Source organism: Molossus molossus, unplaced genomic scaffold (genome assembly GCF_014108415.1).
Source record: "Molossus molossus isolate mMolMol1 unplaced genomic scaffold, mMolMol1.p scaffold_m16_p_5, whole genome shotgun sequence".
NCBI lineage: Eukaryota > Metazoa > Chordata > Mammalia > Chiroptera > Molossidae > Molossus > Molossus molossus.
The window spans coordinates 99,982,659-100,000,492 of record NW_023425388.1 but is presented as its reverse complement, the minus strand read 5'-3'; positions in this window follow the sequence as shown (position 1 = coordinate 100,000,492).

The following is a 17,834-nucleotide window of genomic DNA, read 5'->3' as shown; positions in this document are numbered from 1 at the left end:
ACACTTAATACTTATTAGCACTTTAGAGATACTTGATAGAATATTTAATGGAAGAACTAATGGATTCGTCAATTAAAAGTGCAGTGATATGTAACACACTTCCACATCACCACATGTTCTTTAATGAGTGGGGCAGACACTCAGACAAAGCAGCTTGATCTAATGAGAAGAGCATGGGCCTTGTGTATGACAGAATGGCCTGGGTTGAAATCATTGATCTGCTACTTGCATTTGGTACATCTTAGACAAGTAATTTAACTACTTTTAGTTGTAAATATTTTATTTGTCAAAAGGGATTGATGATAATGATATATTAGTAAGTTGAATGCATTAAACAAGATATTAATTTTTAAATAAAGAATATGAGTTAGTAATTAGGAAAAAAATAGCTTTCATCTTTTTCAAATTTGCAGGATCATAAAATGAGACTAGAAGGAGTCTTGACATTAGTTAAGACATATTTCCCTTACTTACTTTCCCTTATTAAATATTAAAACAATATTAAGGCCTAGAAAGTTTCAAGCCACATTAAAAAAACAAAACAAAAAAAAACCAACCCTTCAGGATCAGTAATTAAGAAGCTGAAATTTAGTTCTTATTTGGCCATTGCTAATTGTGCATTTATTTATATGAGGGTTACTTATGTATTTCAGCATGTTCCCTTGACAAGTGGAACTAAGTAGCCTTTAGCCTCTATCCAGTGTAAATATTCTGTTTACTTTCAAAACTGGCTAACGCATTTCTCTCCAACCCTGCTCTTCCCAGCCATATCACATACAACTAATGCCCAACCAACCACATATTCACACAATTCTAGGCATATCCAAAATTATTTAGAATGAAAAATAATTTAAATTTAAGATAACATTTAAGAAATATGAGAAAAGAATTTTGTGAGAATATGGCATGTTAAAGAAATAAAGTAAAACACAGGACCAAAACGGATTGGGTTTCAAATGAGACCAGCATTAGTGATTGCCAAAATAGAAATCCAATTACGATGACAGGATAAAGCTTTGTTGTGTCGGGTCTTACTGCATTGTTGACATTATTAACATTCCTTGATCAGGCATTTCCTTCTGCAACCACTTACAAAGGCCCAGCATAGGTGAAGAAGAAACCTCAGTGTCAAAAGCAGTCTGTTTACCACCCTTTTCATAATGGTTCCACCCACTGGCTCCTTTTTCTCTCTAGGCACAGTTGCAAGTTTAAGTAGGCAGGCAAACTATAATCAGCCACTTAGATCAGCTGCGAAATCATAGTGTGTCCAATTTGCCTGTTTAACGTTTTTCTTGCTTGATTGACCTTGGTTCTCTCCTCCCTCACGTGTTCATGATGGCAACATGCCATGCCATATCTTTGCTATGTCAGTGCGTCACAAACAGCTCAAATACATAAAAACAAAGTAAAATGACCAAAGTATTACAATATTAGTGTAATGTTTCATTTTGCCCTATTTTATTTATGTTAAAATTAATTATAGACATCTCACAGTGCTTCATTTTAGATGTAAGTTTCAATTTTAAACATATTAGTTTACTGATAATTTCCTTGAGTACTATATATTATACATTTAGTATGTATATATGGGTATGTCCATACATATATACCCATATAAACTAATATTTATACTTTATATACTATATATTTAGCATGTATCTGTAGATATATTTAGTATATGTATATAGAGTGTATATATATATGTGTGTGTGTGTGTATATGTATATACATATGTAGAGAGAAAGAGAGGGAGGAAGAGAAATAGAGAATTTATAAGACTGAAAAGTTCTGATTTTGTTTTTTTCACCATAAAAAGAGAAAAACAACAACAACAACAACAAAAAACCCAAAGCAAAAGGCAGCCATCCTCATGATTAGGCATTTAACTTTACATGAATATGCCAGACAAAGAATGTTCACTCATTCTTAGTATAAATAGTAATTCTAACGCATTTTTACCTCCATTCTCATACTTTTAAAGCTTAAAAATGTTCAGTACATTAACTTATAATATGTCAGTTCTGAAAGGAGAGAATAAAAAGTTCTATGATAAATATAACTAGAGAAGCTATATAACATTTTAAAATTTATAACATTTTTTAAAGCAATCAAGATTTAATGTCATAGAGGGATAGATGTTAAATGGTGTAAATGGGGCCCTGGCCTGTTTGGCTCAGCAGTTAGAGCGTTGGCCTGCGGTCCAGAGAGACCCGGGTTTGGTTCCCGCTAAGGGCATGTACCTCTGTTGCGGTTTGTCCCCGGATCTGGTTGGGTTGTGTGGGTGGCAGCCACTCGATGTGTCCCTTTCATGTTGATGTTTCTCTCTCTCTCTCTCTCTCTCTCTCCCTCCTGCTCTGTCTGAACAAAAAATAGAAAAATGTCCTCGAGTGAGGATTAAAAAAAAAAAATGGTGTAAGGGGGAAGATAGGATCACATATATCAGAAATTTCCTTTTGTGTATGTACATGCGTGGGGCTTGTGTGTGTGAATGAGAGAGAGAGAGAGAGAGAGAGACAAGATAAAGACAGACAAAAAGACAGAATTTTGGCTTCATTTTGCTTAAGAAATTTTATTTTATATTTTTGAGTAATAGCATGTGATATTATATATTTAAATTATATTACAACAATCTTTTTAATATTAGTTGTCTTTTTGTTTTAGCATTAATTTTTAAATTATTTTTTCTTAAATGTCTTCCTGTCATTGTCTATTTAAAAGTTAAGATGGCCATAACAGAAATTTCAGGACTGTTTATTAAATACCAAGAATAAGCTCTTTTATTGATTGTTTCTCAAACATGAAAGTACAGACTAAGCACTTAGAAACCTCTTTAAAAATGAAGATTCTCATTCAGGTAATCTGAGCTGGTGCCGGAGATTCTGTGTTTCTAACCAGCTGTCAGGTGAGATTGATGCTTATGGTCAATAAAACAACTTTGGTTAGAAAGACTTTATTTCAAATCAAACAAAGAATTAATAATTATAATAATAACAATAATAATTTATATAAATCTTGTCTTCAAGGAAAGTAATAGTTCATATAAAAACTAATGATCAGGTACATAAGAAAACCAAATTTATTGAATCTTTTCTATGTAAAGCATTCTGTTTCAATGCCATGTTAATATTGAATTTCTGCAACTGTTTCAGGATCATTTGTCCAACATTGATTTGTTGTTGGTTGGTTCTATATTTGTTGATTTATGGCAAATTGTTAGACATGAATAGAGTCAAGTATTTCTGAAAACATTGAAAGAAAAGTCTATTTAGAAACAGCTAAAGTGTTTTTAAATGGTATAAAGTCTTTTGGACTGCCAGTGAATGAACTAAAAAGCTTAATAGCATCCTAAAACCACAACTCATGCCCTGGCTGGTTTGGTTCAGCGGTTGGAGCATCTGCCTGCGGATCAGAAAGTCTCGAGTTCGGTTCCCACTAAGGGCAGGTACCTTGGTTACAGTTTGTCACCGGTTGGGATCATGTGGGTAGCACCACTTGATATGTCTCTCTCATATTGATATTTCTCTCTTTTCCTTCCTTTCTCCCTCCTGCTGTGTCTGAAGATAAAAGCAAAAAAAAAAAAAAAAAAATGGCCTTGGGTGAGGATAAAAACAAGAAAACAAAAGCACAACTCATAAGCTGTGAATGAAAAACCAACCACAGAGGAAAAGGATAGATATATCCCATTGTAAATTAGTACAAAAACCTGTATTTTGTCTCGTGATAAACAACATTTACTGCAGATACTATGAGTTAGACCAGATCTATTCTTAAAGCAAAGTAGTTGTACTCTAATAAGGGATTCTGGGAAGATGATTAGCTGTAAAGACATGCATGCATAATAACTCTCATAAACTTTATATAGAGAAAATAAAAGAGAATTTAAGTAGCAATGGAAAATCTTTGACAAAAACTCCTAAATTATAGGAGTTAATGGGTGCCAGAAGTCAGGATGTCAAATATACCAAATGTCTTAATCCTAAAACAAGTTTTCAGTAGAGGATCTGGAACATAGATATTCTTTTGCTCTATGGTTGACCCTCTGCTTTAACCATTTTCAGTAACAAACAAAATTTTTCTGACATATTTTTGTAGTCATTTGTCTGTTCTTAGGCTACACTTGCCATGGGAAATGAGAAAATATTTGTGGTTACTCCAGTGGTGCATAGGCTTTTAGCTTTAAGGAGCTCATTTCCAAGGTTTAAAAAAAAAAAAAAAAACAATAGTGGTGGGTTAGGATAAGATCAATGAATTAGGTAAAAAAAAAGAAAAAGAAAAAACTATTGAAGAATGTTTAAGATACTGTAATAGTCATTGGGGAGAATTAAAAGGAATAGTACTATGAATTAAGAAGCAGTGCACTGCTATTTCAAAGCAACATGTGTGAGGCTGAAAGAACCGCCAAGCCAGTGAAAGCTTTACAGCAGAGTGGTATGAGGTTCCTTCGGTTAGAATGGTTTTACAAACACTATTCTGCTTCTCACTTCTTTAGAATGTGATCTGGAAGGGTAAAGCTTTGTGTTGGGAAAAATATTTGTTTAATGTAAAAGGTGAGTACATCATGGCCAGGATTAGTCTGTATATCTGCTCTGCCCAGCTTCTCAGATATTATCATCAGTGATTATGGCTAGTTTCCTCTTTCTCATAGGCATTGTCTTTACAGTGACTCTATTAGTTTACTTATCTGATTATAAAACACTCTTGATATTCCTATGCAGGAATAGACACAATGGAGTCTGGGAAAGGCTGTTTAAGAATCCAATATCACCTTCACATGATAAGACTTTCTTAACTAGTCTAACAAACAGAGTTATCAAATTTCTTGTGATCCTTCTTACTAAGACCCCTATTTTTTTTTTTTTTGTAGTCTTTTTCTTTACCTAAAATCATATTATTTTTCTTAGTTTGCTGTCTTGGCTCATTAGATTATAAAGTCTGGGTAGGTGGGGACTGATCACTGCTATATCCCAGTCTCTAAAAGTGTACCTGATATAAAAAGGGTATTTAGCCCAGATGGTGTGGCTCAGTAGTTGAGCATTGACCCTTGCACCAGGGGGTCACCAGTTTGATTCCTGGCCAGGGCACATACCCAGGTTGTGGGCTCAATGCCCAGTGGGGGGCATGCAGGAGGTGACCAATTGATGTTCTCTCTCATCGATGTTTCCATCTTTCTCCCTCTCCCTTTCTCTCTCTCTAAAATCAATAAAGAAAAAAAAATTAAGGTGTTTAATATGTATTTTCTGGCTAAATTGATCAATTAATTAATTTACTGATACACACTACAAATAAGTGTCCAGTGATAGTATTGTTATTGTTCTGATTCTTAAGCAACTAGTGTTTGATCCAGTCATTATGTGACATCTGCAATATCAAAAGTCTTTTTCAAAGCTTCCTAATATTCATTAAGTGTTATTTTTATTATAATCAATAATGGAAATTATCTACAAAGGGAACTGTGTGTGGGAAGGAGGTATACTCTGCAAGGGTTAAAAGTAAACACATGTTAAATATCCGAATAGAATGTTGTCAGGTTCACGAAGGATGTGGTGAGGAGAGGTAGTACAAGGAAAGGAGAAAAGGTAAAGGCCAGGACAGGACCAAAGAAAGCAAACTAAATTTGAGAAGAATTTAAAAGCATTACAAGTAGCTAACAACAAAGGAAAGAACATTTTTTCAAGTACTCTAAAAGTAATTGCTAAATTACCCATAAACATGATGCATTTTGTAGCTGACTGGGTATGGAATGATGTTAATGGGTAGTTTTGCATTACGTTCCTCGTGTCTGTTCACGCTTTTTATATTATATGATTGAAATATAGATAAAAACTAGACAAAGTCCTATTATATCAAAGAACATCTGGAAAACTCATATCATGATAAAAAATTTTAAAGTTTAGATAATCTAAAAATATCAACTATGCAAATTCACGAAGTCAAAGTAACAGAACGGCAAAAAACATCACTTTAATAAGTATTTATTTTATGCTCTTGATGTACGGGAGTTTCCGCTGAGTATGCCAGACTTTTAATTATTGAATTTTGGGGGCTTCTCCTTTTAAGCCAAGTTTGTAAAAATTCCTGATTCAATTTACTAAGACCAGAAGAATGTGTGCACTTTTAATTTATCTTCTGCATGTTATTTTCTACGTATCAAATCAAGGCATCTATGTACTGTTGGAATAGAAGGGTGATCGTGCCTGAGTAATTAGCTAAACTGAACAGTGAGACACTTCCATGGAACATTCAAGATACAAAAAGTCTTATAAGTGAAATTGTCTACTGGTATTAAGACTGTTTCTAGGTATAGACCGCTTTCTACAAAATAAACGGACTCAGAAATAGAATAAAACCTGTAAAACCTTTTTTCACCTATTGCCTTAGGTGAAAAAAGCCAGTGGTGGTCTGGGATCCTCACTTACTCCACTTCCATTACCTTACAGCCAAAACAAAAACAAAAACAAAAACAAAAACAAAAACCATTCTGTCTGATATTTAACCAGAATCGTTATGGCTACCAAGATCTATCTATTTTCACATCTATGGCCTCTAAATTTTATAAATAATAGTACATGAGAAATATATATATTTTTTGAAGAAACACATTTTTTTAAAAGTCCCTTGCCTTTTATATGTCATGGCCTTAAAGAGTCTTGGGGTCAGTGTAAAATAAAGGCTTTCAAAATGATTTCCTAAACTCAAAAATTATAACAACTAGCAATATCCAATCCTATGAATCCTACCAATGTTTCTCTAACTGAGACACCTTAATCTCCCATGTCCTTATTTTTTGTTTTAATTTTTTTCTTTATTGATTTTAGAGGAGAAGAAGAGATAGAGGCATCCATGAGATTAGCCACCGCCTGCATGCCCCCCACTGGGGATAGGGCCCACAACCTGGGCATGTGCCCTGACCGAGAATTGAACCTACTGCCTCTTAGTGCATGGGTCAACACTCAACCACTGAACCACACCAGCCGGGCTCCCATGTCTTTATTACTTGGTAAGGCAGGGGAAGAGAATCTGACCAGGGGAAGCAGGTAAATGTCATATACTTTCTCTTTAGTTCTGATCAGTTGGACCAGACTTCTTGGCACTCTGGCTGAAACTAGACACTATAAGCCTTAGATTGTATGAACATGAAAAGAGGAAGCAGTTATTTTAATTCTCTCTCTGGTGTTTGAAGACATTCCTTTAAGTTCACTAACTCAATTAACAGGAAATGAATATCATTGTTCAGAGGTATGGCCAATGAAAAGTATTCTGAACTTAAAGAGGGATTAAGAAGAAGGTTAGAATAATTAATATTATCTGCCTGAGTTAACTTCCAATTCTATTTCAAAATTAGACACCTGTCTTTTTTTCCAACAAAACTCTGCTTAAATATTTCAGTTATTAGAGAACATGCAGTTCTGAAATCAGACTCTTATTTGTGGAGTTCTAATTATCTGGCAATATTTACATAGAAGTGAAATCTGTCTGCCTGTAATTACGAGCCATTACTTCTAGTTGTCCAGATGGGAAAGACAAAAAATAATCTTTATTTTCTTTAATTATTCATACATCCATGCATTCAACAAATGCTTACTGGGGGCTTTACCTCTGCTAGTTATTGTACTAGGTAATGGGGGTGAAAGAACAAATAAAGGAACATTTCTGTGCAAGGGAGCTTAGTACATTGCATTAAGCAGATGCAAACAGTGTAATAGTGTGAAACACAGGATTCTAGGTGCCTGTCTTCCTATTTTCATATTATTAATTTAAAACATGATGTAATCAGATGCTCAAGCCAGAAAACTGAGTCACTTTTTATTCTTTCCCTCTCTGCCTTATTTAGTCAATCATTTAGTTCTATTGAGTGTACCTCTAGCAGCAGTTCTCAACCTGTGGGTCGCAACCCCTTTGGGGGTCGAATGACTCTTTCACAGGAATTGCCTGAGACATAACAGTAGCAAAATTACAGTTATGAAGTAGCAACAAAAATAATTTTATGGTTGGGGGTATGACCCTTCTGATACATGAGAAACTGTATTAAAGGGTCACAGCATTCAGAAGGTTGAGAACAACTGAGTCTAAAGTATATCACACATACATTCATTTTTCTCAATTTCGCTACAAGCTCTGTAGTCCAAGCCATCATCATCTCTTCATTAGACTACTGCAATAAAGAGGTGGTCAAAAATAAGTTTACTGTGTCAATGTGACATCCTTTGGAGTTAATAAAGCTATTGTAATCATCATAATCTGCATGTCTTTTTCCATGTGAATAACTGTAAAGCTACTTTTGCCTATCCCAGTAATTTCCTACTTTGCCTCCTGCTTTCACTGTTGGTGATCTGCAAGTTGTTCTTTAAAAGAAAATGTAATGTGGACTTTTTTATGGTATTTTTTTTCTTAAATAGTTTACTGTCACATTTCCTTTTTACATGTCATTAAATATTTTCAAGGGCATTGTTTAATTAAACTACATAATATTCTATTGTGTGACCATTCTCTAAAGTATTAAAACAATTTTCTGCAATGCTATGTTGTTTAATATTTATGTGGTTTCCAAAATTTGAATATTATAGATAATTGTGTGGCAAGTATTGTTTTATGTAAATAAATCTTTGCCACAAATTCTGACGATTAGATTCCTAAAAATAAATTTGCTGTGTCCAAGGAATGTTTTTAGGGTTCTTAAAATATAGCAGCAAATTGCTTTCCAGTATATTGAGGTGTTTTTGATTCCTATCCATGTCCACATAGAGTAAATCATTTTTCCTTTCAATTTTATCTTGTTTCAGGTGTATAACTCAGTTTTAGACAATCATATACTTTATATAATATTCCCCTCAATATTTCCAATACCTCAACTGGCACCATATGTAGTTATCACAATATTATTGACTATATTTCTTATGCTTTACTTACATCCCTATGACTATTGTTGAACAACCAATTTGTACTTCTTAATTCCTTCATTTCTTTCACCCAGTCCTCTAAACCCCCTCCAAACTATCAACCACCAGTTTGCTCTCTGTGTTTATGAGTCTGTTTTAATTGGGATTGTTATGGTTACCAAGATCTATCTATTTTCACATCTGTGGCTTCTAAATTTTATAAATAATAGTTCATGGAAAAGAAATAATTTTTTTGAAGAAACATATTTTTTAAATGACCCTTGCCTTTTCTATGTCATGGGGCTTAAACAGTCTTGGGTACAGTGTAAAATAAAGGCTTTCAAAATGATTTCCTAAACTAAAAAATTATAGCAACTAGTAATGTCCAGTCCTACTAATCCTACCAATCTTCTTCTAACCAAGACACCTTAATGTCCCATGTACTTGTTACTGGGTAAGGCAGGGGAAGAAAATCTGACCAGGGGAAGCAAGTGAATGTCTAATATTTTTTCTTAGTTCTGATGTTGGGCCAGACTTCTTGGCACCCTGGTGGAAACTGGAAAGTATAAGCCCTAGATTGTATGAACATGAAAAGAGGAAGCAGTTATTTTAATTCTCCCTCTGGTGTTTGAAGATATTCCTTTAACTAAGTTGACTAACTCAATTAACAGGAAATAAGTATCATTGTCCAGAGGTATGGCCAATGAAAAGTATTCTGAACTTAAAGAGGGATTAAGAAGAAGGTTAGAATAATTAATATTTTCTGCCTGAGTTAATTTTCAATTCTATTTTAAAATTAGACATCTGTTCTTTAGATTCCACATCAAAGTGAAACAATATGGTATTTGTCTTTCTCTGGCTAACTTATTTAACTGAACATAATACCCTCTAGGTCCATCCATGCTGTTGCAAAAGGCAAATTTTCATTCTTTTTTACTAACATTCCATTGTATGAGTGTACCACTGCTTTTTCAACCCACTCATCTATTGATAAGCACTTTGGTTGCTTCCATATCTTGGCTATTATAAATAGCTCGGCAATGAACATAGGGGTGTATATATTGTATCTAATTAGTGTTTTAGGTTTCTTTGTATAAATCTCTAGAAGTGGAATCACTAGGTCATAAGGCAGGTCCATTTTTTAAAAAAAATATAAATCAGCTTATATGATAACTGCTGAAAAAAACCTGCAAAGATGGCTTTGGTGTACTGGGAGTTAAATAATCATTTTTTACTTTGATCTTCAGAGTTCTGCTTGACTTAGTCAGTGCTTTTCTCTTGCAAATTTACCTCCTGTTACTCTATCATTAATTTTGCTACCATGTAGGCATCTTTCTTCAGGATACCTATATTTTTTTTTCTGGATTGATTTCTCAACACATCACCTACACTCTCCCAGCTGATATTTAATATGAAAAGCTTTCCCTAACCACTCTAGATAAGCAAGTTAACAGAAGTCCCTTATCTATCACTACTTTCTTTCTTTTTTGGCACTTTGCATATTTTGTTTTTAACCTGTTTTATATGAAGCTGAGGCCTCAGCTCTGTATAGTCCTAGTTATATTTTTCAGAATAATTAATTTTACCAGTACTCATCTTAAAATATGGAGTTCAAATATTGCTACAACATAGAGTGAACCTTTATAGAATAAATTTGGTAAGGCATATTAAATTTTAATATCACTACATTGACCCAACAACCCCAAAGATAGAAATTTGTCCAAGAAAAATAATAAAATCTGTACACAAATATTTAAATATAAAGCATTTTAAAAATTATACTACTATTTTAAAAAACGTGCTGGGTAAAATCAAAATGTTTGTCCAGTAGTACATTTTAAAGAAAAATATAGTAGAATTAACCCAAATAATTTTCAAAGACAAACTAGTTTATAAGAAATGACTAAACCTAAAAGTAAGTAAGCCAACATGAGCAAGAGTCATCAGAAAAAAACAATAGAAAAAGAACCACAAAGACATAAAATAGTGAAATTATTAGGCATAGAATACAGAATAAACAATTTTTATTTGATTACTAATTAATTTTATTTATTTATTATTTATTTATTTATTTATTAATTTTTGTTACAGATGTTTCTCCTTTTTCCCTCATTAACACCCTCCTCCCCCACCCTCCCAGCCCTGTCCCTAGCTTTGTTGTCCATGTCCATTGGTCATGCATACATGCATGTAAGTTCTGTAGTTTATCTCCCCCACCATCCCCTCTTCGGGGGATTGTCAGTGTGTACCCTACTTCCACATGTCTGAGACTACCCATTTCTTCAGAATGTTATGTTCATTATATTCCACAAATAAGTAAGATCATATGATACTTGTCTTCCTCTGTTTGGTTTCCTTCACTTAGGACAATACTTTTCAGGTCCCTCCATGTCGTCTCAAAGGATAAGAGCTTTCTCTTTCTGAAAGCTACATAGTATTCCATTGTATATATGTACCACTGCTTTTTTATCCATTCATCTACTGATGGATATTTGGGCTGTTTCCAGTTCTTAGCTATTGTAAATATTGCTGCTATGAACATGGAGGTACATATATTCTTTCTGATTGGTGTTTCAGGCTTCTTAGGGTATATTCCTAGAAGTGGGATCACTGGGTCAAATGGCAATTCAACTTTTAATTTTTGAGGTAACACCATATTGTTTTCCATAGTGGCTGCACCAGTCTGCATTCCCAACAACAGTGAACTAAGGTACCCTTTTCTCCACACCCTCGCCAACACTTGTTTGATGATTTGTTGCTGGCTGCCATTCTGACAGGTTTGAGGTGATACCTCATTGTTTTTTAATTTGCATCTCTCTGATGATTAGTGATGTTGAGAATTTCTTCATATGTCTCTTAGCCATTTGTATGTCCTGTTTGGAGAGCTGTCTGTTTAGATCCTCTGCCCATTTTTTAATTGGGTTCTTTGTCTTCCTTTTGTTGAGCTGTATGAGCACTCTGTATATATTGGAAATGAACCCCTTATCTGATGTATCATTGACAATTATGTTATCCCATACAGTGAGTTCCCTTTCCATTTTGGTGGTTGTTTCTTTTGTTGTGCAGAAGCTTTTGAATTTGATGTAGCCCCATGTGTTCATTTCTCCTTTGTTTCTGTTGCCTTAAGTGAGGTATCAGTGAAAAATCTGCTGCATATAATGTCAGAAATTTTGTTGCCTGCATTTTCTTCTAGGATTTTTATGGATTCATGAGTCACACTTAAGTCTTTTATCTATTTTGAGTTTATTCTTTTGTATGGTGTAAGTTGATGGTTTAGTTTCATTTTTTTGCATGTAGTTGTCCAATTTTTCCAACACCATTTATTAAAGAGGCTGTCTTTACTCCATTGTATGCTCTTGCCCACTTTGTCGAATATTAATTGAGCATATTGTCTTGGGGCTTTTTCTGGGTTCTCTATTTTGTTTCATTGATCAATTTGCCTGTTCATGTGGCAGTACCAGGCTGTTTTGATTACAGTGACTTTGTAGTAAAACCTGAAATTTGGTCATGTGATCCCTCCTACTTTGTTCTTCTTTTTCAAGATTGCTGTGGCTATTTGGGGTCTTTTTTGGTTCCATATGAACTTTTGAAGTATTTGTTTTACTTCTGTGAAGTTTGTCATTGGTATTTTGATGGGGATTGCATTGAATCTATAGATTGCTTTGGGTAGTATGGATATTTTAATGATGTTAATTCTTCCAATTCATGAATAAGGTATGTGCCTCCACTTTTTTATATCCTCCTCTAATTTTTTTTTTTTTTTTCAATGACCTGTAGTTTTCTGTGAATAGGTCTTTTATTTCTTTGGTTAAGTTTTTTTCTAGGTATCTTAATTTTTTTGCTGCAATGGTAAATGGGATTGTTTTTTTAGTTTCTCTTTCTGTGACTTCATCATTGGTGTATAAGAATACCATAGATTTCTTGACATTAATTTTGTATCGTGCTACTTTGCCAAATTCATTTATTAAGTCTAGTAAATTTTTGATGGAGTCGTTGGGGTTTTCTATGTATAGTATCATGTCATCTGTGAATAATGACAGTTTCACTTCCTCTTTTCCTATTTGTATCCCTTTTATTTTTTCTTCCTGTCTGATTGCTGTGGCTAAGACTTCCATTACTATGTTAAATAAGAGTGGTGAAAGTGGGCCTCCTTGTCTTGTTCCTGTTCTTAAGGGAAATGTTTTTAGTTTTTGCCCATTGAGTATGATGTTGGTTGTAGGTCTTTCATATATGGCCTTTATTATGTTGAGATATGATCCCTCTATTCCCAGATTGCTGAGTGTTTTTATTAGAAATGGGTGCTGGAGTTTGTCGGAGGCTTTTTCAGCGTCTATTGATATGATCATATGATTTTTATCTTTCATTTTGTTTATGTATTGTATCACATTTATTGATTTGCGAATATTTTACAAGTTTGCATCCCTGGGATGAATCCCACTTGGTCATGTTGAATAATTTTTTTTTGATGTATTGCTGGATCCAATTTGCTAGTATTTTGTTCAGGATTTTGGCATCTATGTTCATCAGGGATATTGGCCTGTAGTTTTTTTCTTTGTAGTGTCTTTTTCTGGTTTTGGAATTAGAATTATGCTGGCCTCATAGAACGGGTTTGGAAGTCTTTCTTCTTTTTGAATTTTTTGAACTAGTTAGAAGAGAATGGGTATCAGTTCTTCATTGAATGTCCGATAAACTGCCCCATGAAGCCTTCTGGGCCTGGGCTTTTGTTTGCTGGGAGAGTCTTGATTACATCTTCCATTGCTTTTGTTGTTATTGGTTTGTTCAAGTTTTCTATCTCTTCTCGGTTCAGTTTTGGGAGACTAGGTTTTTCTAGAAATTTGTCCATTTTGCTTAGATTGTCGAGTTTGTTGCCATATAACTGTTCATATATTTGTTAATGATTCTTTGTATTTCTATGGTGTCAGTTATTGTTCCTCCTCTTTCATTTCTGATTTTGTGTATTTGGATTCTTTCTCTTTGTTTCTTGGTAGGTCTAGCTAAGGGTCCATCAGTCTTGTTTAGTTTTTCAAAGAACCAGCTCTTTGTTTCATTGATAATTAAAATTGTTTTTGTTTTGGTCTCCATGTCATTTTTTCTGCTCTGATCTTTACTATTTCCTTCCTTCTACTTGCTCTGGGGTTTTCTTTGTGTTTGCTTTCTAGTTCTTTAAGTTGTGAGGTTAGATAGCCTATTAGAAATTTTTCTTGTTGCTTGTGGTAGGCCTGTAGTGCTTTGAACTTCCCTCTCAGAACTGCTTTCGCTGCATTCCATAGATTTTGTGTTGTTGTGTGTTCATTTTCATTGGTTTCCAGGAATTTTTTAATTTCTTCCTTGATCTCCATGATAATCCATTCTTTGTTCAATAACACGCTATTTAGCCTCCATGTATTCAAATGTCTTTTCATGTTTTTGTTGCAATCGATTTCTAGTTTCATGCTATTGTGATCTGAGAAGATGCTTAATATAATTTCAATCTGCTTTAATTTGTAGAGACTTAGTTTGTGTCTTAACATGTGGTCTATCTTTGAGAATATCCCATGTGCACTTGACAAGAATGTGAATTCTGGAGTTTTGGGGTGTAATTCTCTGTAGATATTTATTAAATCCATTTGATTTAGCACTTCATTTAGAGTCTGTTTCCTTGTTAATTTTTTGTCTAGATGATCTATCCAGTGATGTGAGCGGGGTGTTGAAGTCCCCTGCTATGATTGTATTGCTGTTGATTTCTCCTATAAAGTCCTCTAGAAGATTTTTTAATATATTTTGGTGTTCCTATATTGGGTGCACATATGTTTATCAAGGTTATATCTTCCTGTTGGATGGATCCTTTCAATATTATGTAGTGAACTTCTTTATCTCTAGTTATTGTTTTTATTTTGAAATCTAATTTATCAGATATGAGTATTGCTACCCTAGCCTTTTTTTCTTTTCCTTTCCATTTGCTTGAAAGATTTTTTTTCTATCCCTTCACTTTCAACATATAGGAGTATTTTGTTGTGAGGTGGGTCTCTTTTAAACAACGTATATGTGAGTCATTCTTTCTTATCCAGTCATCTACTCTGTGTTTTTTTATTAGAGCATTCAAACCATTTACATTGAAGGTGATTATTGATATGTACATATTCATTGCCATTTTTGTTTAGTGTGGTTATATTTTTATTTCTATATCTTCTACTAATTATAGCAGGCCTTTTTGCATATCTTGCAGTTCTGGTTTGGTGCTAATATATTCCCTTAGCCTGTTTTTTTTTTTTTTTTTTTTTCTGTGAAGCTCTTTATTTGACCTTGTATTTTCATTGATAGCTTTGCTGGATAGAGTAGTGTTGGATTCAGATCCTTGTTTTTCATTACCTTGATTACTTCATTCCCTTCTAGCATGTAGTGTTTCTGTTGAGAAGTCAACTGAGATCCGTATGAGGGTTTCTTTGTAGGTAACCTGTTGCTTATCTCTTGCTGCCTTTAGGATTCTATCTTTGTCTTTAACTTTTGGCATTTTAATTATTGTGTCCTGGTGTGGGCTTTTTGGGTTCTTATTATTTGGTGCTCTCTGTGATTCTTGACATTGAATGCCTTCTTCCTTCACCAAGTTAGGAAAGTTTTCTGTCACTATTTCTTCAAATATATTCTCTAAACCTTGCCCATTTTGTTCATCTTTGGGGACTCCTATGATGCAAATATTATTACATTTCCTGTTGTCCCACAGTTCTCTTAAGCTATCTTTTTATTTTTTAATTGTTATTTATTTATTTTTTTTCCATTTGGTTTTCTGATTTTTTTTTTTCTACCCTGTCTTCTAATTCACTGATCTGGTCCTAAGCTTCCTCTTCTCTACTGGTTAGTCCTTCCAATGTGTCCTTTATTTGTTCTATTTCATTCTTTATTTCAACTTGGTTGGTTTTCAGTGTTTTTATATCTTTACTCATGGTGTTGAGCTTATTACTCATGTTGTTGAGCTTCCTCGAGATCATGACTTTGAACTCTACATCTGATAACTTGTTTAACTGCATTTCATTGATCTCATCTTCAGTAGAGTTCTCTTGTTCTTTCGTATGTGATATATTTCTTTGTTTCACCATTTTGGCTATCTCAGTGGGAATTGGAGCCTGCCAAATTTTCCCTGTGGGTGTTTGTGTTCTGCTGCTTGTGGCTCCCTCTACTGGGTTTGGATGAGCCTCGGTGGGCCCATGTTAAATGCCACTGTCAAGTCTTACTTTCCTGGAAGGATTTGCAAGCCAAAGAAAGGTTCAGTTATCCTCTAGCTCGTTGCCTGGAGGCTAGTATTCTCAGTTACTCAGGGCCTTGGAATGTAGCCATGGTGTTTTGCATAAGAGGATTTCCCTAGGATGAGACAGATGCTGGTTGTTTTGTTTTTTTCTTTTTATCCTCACCTGAGGACATTTTTTCATTTTTTATTCACATAGTGTGGGAGGGAGAGAGAGGAAGAGAGAGAGAGAGAAACATCGATGTGAAAGGGACACATCAAGTGGTTGCCACCCACACGACCCAATCAGGGCCGGGGACAAAGTGCAACAGAAGTACGTGCCCTTAGCGGGAACCGAACCCGGGTCTCTCTGGACCGCAGGTCAACGCTCTAACCGCTGAGCCAAACTGGCCAGGGCCAGAAGCTGGTTGTTAATGAGCCTCAATTTCCATTTGTTTACCTCACCTGGAAAAGAATGAATCTCTAAGGGAGGGGCTGCTGCTTTTCCCCACAGCTCTGGAAAGGAGTAAACTGGTTACTGTCCTCTGTGGCCGTGACTCAGATAAAACTCTGAGTGCCATCCAAATCCCAGGTGTCCCCACAGAGTTCCAGTCCAGCCTTCTCTCCCTTTGCCGGAGCCTCAGGTGAGTGGCTGTAGCCAAATCAGTGCTCTGTTCCTGCTCTCTGCGTTTTGGAGCAAGCTTAGTATTTTATCACCAAGGGCACTGCTCACAGCTAAGACTGCTGCTGTCTGTGGACTCCCAGCCCACCACCCTCTCATGCCGCCGCAGTGGCCCTGGTTTTATGGCCCTGTCTCACTGCTTTTCTGTTGCTTTTTCCTGAAGATTTGTCTTTATTTTAGTTGTAATTCCCATTTGGTCCTAGAAGATTATCTGTGTAGCTTCCATTTACTCTGCCACCATTTTTCTCTTCCAAGCAATTAATTTATTTTTGTTACAGATGTTTCTCCTTTTTCCCCCCTAGACACCCTCCTCCCAATCCTTCCACTCCCTCAGCATTGCTGTCTATGTCCACTGGTTATGCATACATGCATATGAGTTATTGGGTTTATCTCATCCCTTTCCTCTGCCTCCCTCCTCTGAGGTTTGTCAGTCTGAACCACACTTCTTTCTATGTCTCTAGGTCTATTTTGTTCATCAGCTTATTTTGTTTATTATAGTCCACAAATAAGTGAGACATGTGATATTAGTCTTTCTCTAATTGGTTTATTTTGCTTAGCATAATACTCTCCAGGTCCCTCCATGTTGTCTCAAAGTATGAGAGATCTCTCTTTTTTAGAGCTGCATAATGTTCCACTGTGTATGTACCACAACTTTTTTATTCACTCACCTATTGATGGACATTTTGGCTCTTTCCAGATCTTACCAATTTTAAATAGTGCTGCTATGAATGTAAGGGAACATATATTCTTTCTGATGGGTGTTTCAGGCTTCTTAGGATATATTCCTAGAAGTGGGATCACTGGGTCAAATGGCAGTTCAATTTTTATTTTTTGGGGGAAACACCATATTGTTTTCAATAGTGGCTGCATGAGTCTGCATTCCCATCAGCAGTGTACTTGAGTCCCCTTTTCTCCGCACCCTTGCCAGAACTTGTTGTTTGATGATTTGTTGATGGCAGACATTCTGACAGGTCTTAGGTTATACATCATATTATTTTAATTTGCATCTCTCCGATGATTAGTGATGTTGAGGATTTCTTCACATGTTCTTGGCCATTTGTATGTCCTTTTTGGAGAG